The sequence below is a fragment of the Sitophilus oryzae genome, unplaced genomic scaffold (genome assembly GCF_002938485.1).
Source record: "Sitophilus oryzae breed Bouriz unplaced genomic scaffold, Soryzae_2.0 scaffold_1442_pilon_pilon, whole genome shotgun sequence".
In the NCBI taxonomy this organism is placed as follows: Eukaryota; Metazoa; Arthropoda; class Insecta; order Coleoptera; family Curculionidae; genus Sitophilus; species Sitophilus oryzae.
The window spans coordinates 7,420,480-7,428,617 of NW_022146107.1; positions in this window are offsets into that span (position 1 = coordinate 7,420,480).

Sequence of the window (8,138 nt, forward strand, 5' to 3'; positions counted from 1 at the left end):
AACAAGTATCTTATAAAATACGTTTAATATGGAAAACAAAAAAAATATACACTTTGCATTATTTGTCTTTCTCTACTAAAACTGAAAACATAAGCGCCAAAAGTTTTCACAATTGTCTTACAAATTCTTACAATTTTTTTTCAGATTCAATGTAACCTCTTCCTTATTATATTTATATTCCCCTGTATACTTAAAGTAAACCCGCTGGGCTTTCAAACGACACTTTTATATCTCTTCCCCTTGAACTCAACAACAAATTGCATTTTTACTAGCTCAAACACCACGCCATCTGCGCGACAATTAAAACTCTGCCTCGTTTACTCCGACCCATCACGTACCAACATTCCCCTCCCCCTCTATTCCCCCTCTTAATTAGCATTGGTGTGCTTTAATTTGGCTCTATCCTGGCTCCATCTAGACCAGGTATCCCATTCCGGAACAACAAAGTTTTAAATATTTCCCGGTAGCGCGATAGAGGCCGAACGTGATCTAGGCTGAAAGAGTCCCTTTCGTGTCCTTTTCTCTAGCAATTCGCCCGGTTGTGTCTTCTACTTTGTTGCCTTTTAGAGCGGAGTCTTGTTTTGTACGTGCAGCATGATAATTATATTATCAGGGTAATAATTTATCGTTGTTAATTAATTTGGGAAATGAATAAGGATAATTAAAGACGTTAAAATACTATTAGTAACTTAGAAAAGAAATTTTTGCATTTTTTTTAGAAACAGAAATTAAATTAAAATAATAATAAAAATTATATTCTTAGTAAATAATGTATATTTTTTTACAGTAGTAATTATTTAATATAAAATTGTTCTTTAAAGGCCTTGGGTGCTTCGCCGGAATATACAGGGTGGTCCAAACTGTATTCCAGAAACTTCAGCAGCATATTCTGCAGATAAAAATAAGTAAAAAAGTTCGTATAAATGTATGTCCTAAAATGGCTTAGTTTCGGAGATACAGGGTGTAGAAGTTTCATTTTCATTTAGATATTTTCCAAATAATTTCTGAAGTAACGATAAAAATATTTGGATGAAAATTGTTGTCTGGGAGTTTTTTGACATAAGAAATTTGATTTTGAAGTCAATATGACTCCTATTTGTAGGGGGCATCATTTACATGTATTTTAACTATTTTGAAGAGTAATAACTTTTTGTCCGTACCTGTATAAACCTACTGAGTGAAAAAATATACATTTTCGTGACTGTTTACTTTTTTGACTGAAATAATAAATTCGGGAAATTTTTATTATTTAAAATAATCATAAACTTTTCTGCGAAGAAATGATGATAAAACAGTTTCTTTTCAGCTTTAGGCACAAAAATATTTGAAATTTATTTCAGTCTAATAAATATTTAGTCAACGTGTTTAATTTATGTCAATGATGACAGGTATTGGTAATTTCGATTCCAAATACCTCGAGAACCATTACTTGTAGCGATTTTCCCAAGAGACCTTTTTACGTAAAAAATGTCGTAAATGTATATTTTACTCAGTAGTTTTATACAGGTGCGGACTAAAATTAATTACTCTTTAAATCAGTCAAAAAATATGTAGGTGGCGCCCTGTACAAGTAGAAGCCATATTGATATCAAAATCAAATTTCTCATGTCAAAAAACTCCCAGACACTAATTTTCATCCGAATATTGACGTTCCTTCAGAAATTATTTGTGAAAAATCGAAATAAAAATGAAACTTCTACACCCTATATCTCAGAAATTAAGCATTTTACGATATACATTTGTACGAACTTTTTTACTTATTTTTATCTGAAGAATATGCTACCGAAGTTTCCGGAATACAGTTTGGACCACCCTGTATATCTGATTCTTTATTCATGTTTTAATTAATTAAAACCTTAGACATAATTTTAAAATCTTATACTGAAAACACAAACATAATTTGAAACATTACTCTCCCACCCCTACTAACATTTTCCCTTTCTCCACAAACATTTACTTCTAACAATTTCCGACGACTTTGTAATTAAGATGGCGCTATCGTCCCATCTCTCTACCTTCCGGCAAATAAATTACCAGATTAACAGTCTCTCAGAGTCTTCTTTTTATTCCTCATCTTTTTACAAGCATCCCCTCCTCCCATGCCACTGCTTTAACGTTTTTATTCACCCGTCGTCAGTTTTTTTTATCTGGTCCAGTTTCGCCAAATTTGCGGAAAATAAATATAAATAAAAATAAAACAGGATGAAAATGGGGACAGAGAAGGCAGATAAATTACGAAACGTTGCTGTGCGTTATCGTCTGCGTGCCTCAGATTAGGTTTTGGGGAAAACAACGTTTCTTCTCTCGTTTGTAAGTAAGCTGTTATCAATCTCGGGAGTTTTTGGCACTGTCTTAAAAAGCCAAGAGGCATATTATATAAAAATTGACTACTTCTTATAAAAAGAAATAAGCCATTTTTTTTTTATTTTTGATTTGAATAAATTAAAATGTATCTTTGAAGAGAGTAATGAAATATGCCGTCTTAAAAGCATCATAAATATTTCTTTTTATATTTTATCATAAGTTGTTTAGATGCTTAAATGCTTTTCATATTTTAAAAGCAGTTTTAAGCATTTAAAAATAAGGACATGCTAAATATTCTTTAATATGATAATTTTAATACGGTAGAATATACAGTATACAGGGTTGTTCACTACATACGACACGGAGTATTGTAGCTAAACGATTAGATTTTTACAAATTGTAAGTTTTGGGTTTGTTGAAGGATTATTAGAGCTACAATTTAAAAATATTTTTACAAGATACAGAGTGTCCCAAATAAGTAAAAAATATTATAGTTGTATTTTTTAAATGAAACACCCTGTATATTATTCTATTTTTGGATTCTACGATTGAAATAAAGGTAAATTTGATTAAGGTTTATCACACTTAAACCTTACTGTTTTTGAAATATTTTCAATTTTATGAAATTGCCGTAAAAACTTTAAGGCTTCATTTCTCCAAGGGTGTCAAAGTTTTTAATACTAAATATTTTCTGAAGATTATTTGTTTATCAGATATTGTGTTGCAATAATAAAAATTTTACTACCTTATACAGAGTGCCCAAAAATTTATATTAAATAATTAATAGCTTTAAACGGCAATAACTTGTTTAATTTAAACGGAATACCCTATATATTTTACATGAAACAGTAATGCAATTGTCTATCAAATTGTATTATACCATTTTTTACCCATCTCTTATATAATTTAGACCTCATTTATCACTATACCCATGGAATATTGACATTTCAGATTTTTTTATAGCACTATATATTATGTACAAAATGTACAGGTGGTAAATATTGCAAGCCCATTGGCATACAAAAAAAAAACTATTTAAATCTTTGTAAAAGAGTATATCAATTAAATATACCACCATTATTTCCAACCAAAAATTAGTTAATTACATACTTTTAAATTGTTTTAATAAATAAAGTATTCTACATCAGAAATCAATATAATAAGTTATGAAAATGAACGTCTTTGTTTTTATAAATAAGCATTCGTCAAAAAATGAAATAAAATTGGGACTTTTACCACACCGTCTAATACACACAAAATTCAGTTTTTTAGTATTTGGAGCAATTATTATTAATGAACGTAAACAGTCAATTAATGTAGTTTGAATACTGGGATCATATTAATTGGTCCTCTTTAACAAAAAATATTTAAACAGTTTTTTTTTGTGTATTAATTAAATAAGCGCACTATATCGACAATATTAGTATATGTACCCTTTAAAAATTTGCTACATCTTCAAAAATAAGCTAAAATGTCAATATTCCATGGATATAGTGATAAATGAGGTCTAAATTATAAGAAAATGCATTTTATACGAAAACTTGAAGAGATGAGTAAAAAATGGTATAATACAATTTGATAGACAATTACATGGTGCATCTGATTCCCGTAAAAAATATAGGGTGTTGCATTTAAATTAAACAAGTTATTGCCGTTTAAAGCTAGTAATTATTTAATATAAATTTTTGGACACTCTGTATAAGGTAGTAAAATGTTTATTATTGCAACACAATATCTGATAAACAAATAATCTTCAGAAAATATTTAGTATTAAAAACTTTGACACCCTTGGAGAAATGAAGCCTTAAAATTTTTACTGCAATTTCATAAAATTGAAAATATTTCAAAAACGGTAAGGTTTAAGTGTGATAAACCTTAATCAAATTTACCTTTATTTCAATCGTAGAATCCAAAAATAGAATAATATACAGGGTGTTCCATTTAAAGCAATACAACTATAATATTTTTTACTTATTTGGGACACTCTGTATCTTGTAAAAATATTTTTAAATTGTAGCTTACTATGTATTGTACTTACAATTTGTAAAAATCTAATCGTTTAGTTACAATACTCCGTGTCGTATGTGGTGAACAACCCTGTATATAGAAAAGTTAAATTTTGGACCAAACAAATTTCAAATTTTCATAATTTCTAAGAACATGATACGCGCATTATATTACAAAATTAATATAGTAGTTGGAATTAGTTCGGGATATTAGTAGACTTATCAAAGGCTTTCGAAAGTCATTGATGTATATTTTTGGTCATTACAAAAGTGTACAGTGTGTCCCAAATTTGAGGATGAGCTTTGGAATTTAAGAAACTTTAAGAAATACGAAGGAGGTAAAATTGGTGGCAAAGTTTCACAATTTTATATCCAATAAAAAAAGGTATAAAAATATAACAAAAAATCTGTATATATAGTTCATATCAAATAAACTTTCAGTTACGTGATTAAGCTTGACCGGCACAGCCGTTGTCCACTTTTACGTATTTTCTTTTATTCAAAATCTTTTAGGAAACACAAATAAATTAATTATAAATATATAAACAGTTATTATTTACAGTAGTGGCCAAAATTATAGCAACTTTTAATATTCTTGAAAATTTTATTGAAAACTTAAAATTGGCGAGTAGTTTATAATTTATTTTTATTGTATTATTATTGTAATTTATTTTTATTGTATTTCATCACACTATCGTCAAATACATTTTAAATTTTTTGCTGGACAAAAATATAGCAACTATTTTTTGTAAAGATAATATTCAATCAGGTTCAGACATTTTGGCGAAGTGACTTTTTTAAGTCCCATTAAATAAATCTACACAATTCCTATTTTAGAGAAACGACAAAATCCTCGACCGAGAAGAAAAAAAAAACGTCAAAAAAGAAAAACGAGTCGAGTCGACTAGTTTAACTTGGCGGGGGTGAAAAAACTTCCCCGGAACCGTCACTTTACGTTTTGCCCGACAAGTTCCGACGTTTTAATTAAGAGGGAGCTGGTGTCGTATCGCCCGACGTCGTATAAATTATGAGATTAGGTCTTTCTTCATTTCTCTTTGTCACAAACAACGCTACAAAAGTATATACGGGATTTAGGTAAGTTTACGCGACGCGACGTGACAATGAAACGATAATTACTTGCGAAAATAACGAGTCGGGGAATAATTCGGGTTTATAAGAAAGACTAGGATTACAAGACACTAGTTTGTATTTTAGGTAATCTAAATAAATGAAACAAAGTCGGGTTAACTGACTCTGATTGGTTCGATTTGCATCAGCCCCGAATAACAGAGTAAGAAATATCGTAAAAACCGATGTATATTTTTCTTATACTCTTTATTTTAAATGCGGAGATATATTGATTTCACTTCTACAAATGACGTCAAGTAATTGACGACTGCAGAGTTAATGGCACGAAGAAATTTACATATACTTTAAAAAATGGTTCTAGATTTCCTAATACCATGGTTCCATGTCAGGTTCGGTCTTCTTCTAGGTCTGTTAATTCCTCGTGGGTACCATGCTGTAATTTTTGTGGTCCATCTATTGTGCGTTTTTTTGCCAGGTGTCCTGGCCTAATTATACAGGGTGGTCTCAACTGTATTCCGGAAACTTAGGCAGCGTATTCTGCAGATAAAAATAAGTAAAAAAGTTTGTATAAATGTATGTCCTAAAATGCTTAGTTTCGAAGATACAGGGTGTAGAAGTTTTATTTTTATTTCAATTTTTTCCAAATAATTTCTGAAGCAACATCAATATGTACTTGGATGAAAATTGGTGTCTGGTAGTTTTTTGCCATGACAAATTTGATTTTGATGTCAATATGACTCCTATTTGTAGAGGGCGCCACATACATGTGTTTTAAGTGTTTTTTAGAGTTATAACTTTATAATTCTCAACGAATTTATGTCATATACTAACATACAAATCTGTTTTTTTTTTTATCTGAAAAATAAAAAAGTCATAGGGGTGAGCCACTTTTGAGACGCACCCGGTATATTAAAAAATATTGTTTCATAATGTAATATCATTTTAAAATTCTTGTATGTTATTTTAGATTCTGAAGATAGTTTTAGAATAAAGCGGAATATATTTTTAATAAACACATGATTAATTTTTTAACCGATACCTAATATAATTTATCTTGTATAATAACAGGGTTATAATTATGATTTTGTTACAAAAACTTTTATATAAATGATTATATAATAGAAAAAAATTCAGATTTTTCATTTTACCAAAATATTATCTAAATGAGCGCCTTTCTACAACAACGCCACTGACTCCCAACTGGCAAATTGAGAGTTGCCTACCGGCCGAAAGTCGTTTCGACACTCAAATGGATTATTTAAGTCAAATTTCTTGCAAATTTGGCACTGGCGAACCATATTTTATAGTTCTTGAATACAAAAAATAAATAAAATAAACATTTAAGGACTAAAAAAACTAAGAAAATGCAATAATACAGCCAGAGAGAAGTAGCGGCAACAATGCTTTACTACACACGTGCGACGCGTACTACAAGATAATAGAAGAATGAATAGGCGACCTCGCTTCTAATCGGTGTTGCCATATTCTAAAGAATTTATCCTTTTTGGATAGTATTCGACTTATAATTAAGTAGTATAAGGACTATTTAATACATCGATGGAATATTAAAACCTACTTTATTAATATGCAGTATTAATATCTCAATATATGTGTATAATAAGTAAAAAATATTGATAATATTAAAGACGTGACAACATAGGCTGGACGAGGAAGGTTTGGTCGGCTGCGGTCGAGTGTACCCAGAAGTAAACATGTGTACAAACATGATTGTTTGACCGCGTTTAGATGTAAATAGTGTAGTCTATATTTTATTTTAAGTCTATGGTAGACACATATTTGACTGAAATGATAAATTTGGGAACTTTTAATTTTTTAAATTAATCTTAAATTTTTCTGCGAAAAAATGATGATAAAGAACTTTTAGAACAAAAACATTTCAAATTTATGATTTCAGCCTAATAACTATTTATTCAACATGCTTAATTTATGTCAAAGGTAGGTTTTGATAATTTTGATTCCAAATATCTCGAGAACCATTACTCGTAGCGATTTTTATTTTAAGAGATATTTTTTACGTAAAAAACGTTGTAAATGCATATTGTTTTACTTAGTTGTTTTATACAGGTACGGACAAAAGTTTATTACTCTTCAAAACAGTGAATAATATGTAGGTGGTGCCCTCTACAAGTAGGAGTCATATTGATATGAAAATCAAATTTCTCATGTCAAAAAACTCCCAGACACCAATTTTCATCCAAATATTTACGTTACTTCAGAAGTTATTTGGAAAAAATCGAAATAAAATTGAAATTTCTGTACCCTGTATCTTCGAAACTTAGCATTTTAGAATATACATTTATACGAACTTTTTTACTTATTTTTATCAGCAGAATATACTGGCGAAGTGTTCGGAATACAGTTTGGACCACCCTGTAGGTATACTTTAATTATAGTTATTTTATGATTTTATGATTAATGAAAATAATTATCAATTTTCGGTCTGTGTTCCTATATTAATTAACACATAGGTCCTTAACCAATACGTATATGCTCAAATTTCTAAACCCGGTACATCAAACATCCACTTGGCCCCCCGAATACAAACACAGTTCCACTCCACCCCCAGAAATCAATGGCAAATCGAGACCGACAATGTCTTAGCCTGTACCGAAGCTCCCAAACAAACATTGACATTATTGACTGGAGAAACGTTCCTCTAACTGGCGCTTGTAGTATGTCTGAGGACGCCATCGCGCAATTCAAAGAGACGTTGTTTCC